The 2,523-nt window shown below is 35.2% G+C and overlaps 1 non-coding gene across 1 annotated transcript; it reads left to right on the top strand.

The window, feature by feature from the left end:
* Positions 1-997: 997 nt before the first annotated feature.
* On the top strand, positions 998-1,157 carry LOC144552345 (U1 spliceosomal RNA). The gene has a single exon (XR_013511080.1). It is a non-coding gene; the product is annotated as a U1 spliceosomal RNA (small nuclear RNA).
* Positions 1,158-2,523: the final 1,366 nt, after the last annotated feature.

Here is a 2,523-nt window from a genome sequence, read left to right as displayed (position 1 = left end):
TTGTTTAAACCATAAAAAAAAATATACTTTTACCGATCAGATGTTAGATCTTTGATGATTAAATCAGTGCATTGAATATTATTACGTATACTGTGTGGCTAAGAGAACTTAGATATTTGTTTTGAAACAATCGCATAGCTAAGTTGCTCGGCAGATTGGACTTATGAAGGAGATCAAAAATTAATAAAGTATTTTCTTCACAAGTATTAATATAAAACACTTTGAAATTTGAGGAGCGACAAAAAGAGAGAACTTGGACTACTCCCAAATCCAAACTAAATCTTCGGCGATGTAGTCAAAATTTTAGAGTTTTCTCTCAATTTCAATTTCGGCCCAATGATAAACAGGCCTCCTATAATTAAAAGGTCCATAGCAGTCAGCTGCTCCTAGAGGTTGAATAATACCCTTAACGGGTATACCCACCCGTACCCGCCCGTACCCGCCAGCTAGGGTACCCGTGCCCGAGCCCGGGTATGGGTCGGGTACTCGGGTACGCGGGTACGGGCAAAAACCGGACCGGACCCGTTATTTTAGACCAATACCCGAGTTTACCCTACCCGAGTTAACCCGTACCCGACTAAACCCGTACCCGACTACCCGAGTACCCATACCCGTATACCCGAGTACTGTTCATCACAGTTCAAAATTCAAAAAATTTGATTTTTCCCCCCAAAAAAATCAGAAAAAAACCAAAAAAAATCAGGAAAAACCAGAAAAAACCAGAAAAAATCAGAAAAAACCATAAAAAGAACAGTACGGAGGACTGGAGGAGGGGCTACAAAACAAGCGAAAGGTGCAGCGTAGAAAGGTACTTACCTGGGGACACGTATCCTCTGCATTAATGTACCGTTTGAGTTAATTTTTGAACCATACGATTAAAATTTGGACCAATCCGGCCCAAGCCTATAACGTATGGGGCCCTTTAATATTAGTACAGATCTCAATCGGACGGTCCACATTTTAACTCAAAATTTGAGTTAATGCAGAAGATATGAATTCACTTACCTGGACGGGGTCGATGAGCGATCAAGAAGACTCATGGCCTAGATTAGAGGCCCACATTGCACTTTGTGGGAGCTCTGGTCTACCATCTGCCCAAATGGCAGAGTGGATGTCGTAATTTGTTTCTGAGGGGGTACGCGTTCGCGCGGCCCCTGCGTTAACAATAGCACAGGCTTCAGGGACGCCTATTCGTTTAATTCTTTTAACAAATATACTTCATAAATTTATATCTCATAAATTTTTTTTCCAAAATATTCTTCTATTTTATATTTTTTTTCAGGAAAATTATAAAACATAATTTTAAAATAATTATAAAAATATATTCACCCAAAATGTCTCAAACCTACTACAATCGTGACCCCACCTTTATAAGCACCGACATGGTCAAATATGTTTGCATTATGAAATGCATTATTTTCTCAAAACGTACATAAAAAATATGTTATCTCATCTTCGTTCGTGATAGTATAATAAAAAATAAAAAATCTGTAATATATCCTTTTCTCAAAAGAAAAAAAAAAAGAAAAAAAAAATTAGCAATGTATCGAAACTGCCAAATACCATGTCATCCGAACGGTTTCTTTAGATCAAACTTATAACATCCACGTCACGCATGATTTTGATGTTCATGAACACAGAAAGATAGTGCATGTTATATTATAATTTTAAAATTATCATCACTTAAATCAATTTCTCGGTTCACATTTTATCAATATATACCGTAGAAAATTCGTGAAACAAAAAGATAGTTTGAACATTTTTGAAAAAAAAAAAAAAAGAGTATGGGAGAGAGGAATTATGAGCGAACACATTCCATCTATTATGAAGAAAAATGTTTACAGGGCAACTTTCGTTTCTCAATTAATCATTGCAAATATGCAATCCAGCTTCAATTTGGAATGGAGCGAAAGGACGTTGTACTCCTGATACGCACTGATCACCGTTGAAAATGATAACGTTAAATTAACAACTGATGAAGTAGATTTTGTCAAAACAAAAACCTTACGGTTATTGGGAGTTTAATATGATTTGGATTATCTCCTATCTAATCAGCTCCAATTATAATTTAGAATTTCAAAATTCAAGACCCAGAAGGCCTGAAAGCTCACCGCCTACTCAGGGAATTCGTATCACAGTTGTTACTCTTCAGCATTTAGCGTCATAACATTGTATGAGAAATACTGAAGAAAAATTAATAGTGATGGATGATAAGAGCCACATATAACGTTTCAAAATGACTTTCATAAAAAAAGATCCAATTAAATTATATACTCACTTTCAATATAGAATAAATTCTTCCATTGATATATTTATTCACTTTCTTTTTACTAATCAGAACATGTGAAAACTGATACATGAAGAAAACCAAGATGGTTTGTGACTAAGATCTTGAGATCAGAACCTGACAACTCTATTTAAATATAAGCTACAGACAAACAATAGATTACAGATCTCAACCGTATTAATCAAGCAATAATATCATGATTTTTTGGGGGAAAAAATTTATTCTGAATTATTCCA

Source organism: Carex rostrata, chromosome 3 (genome assembly GCF_964058835.1).
Source record: "Carex rostrata chromosome 3, lpCarRost1.2, whole genome shotgun sequence".
In the NCBI taxonomy this organism is placed as follows: Eukaryota; Viridiplantae; Streptophyta; class Magnoliopsida; order Poales; family Cyperaceae; genus Carex; species Carex rostrata.
Note: the sequence above shows the minus strand (reverse complement) of the source record. Positions and strands in the feature narration are given on the sequence as shown.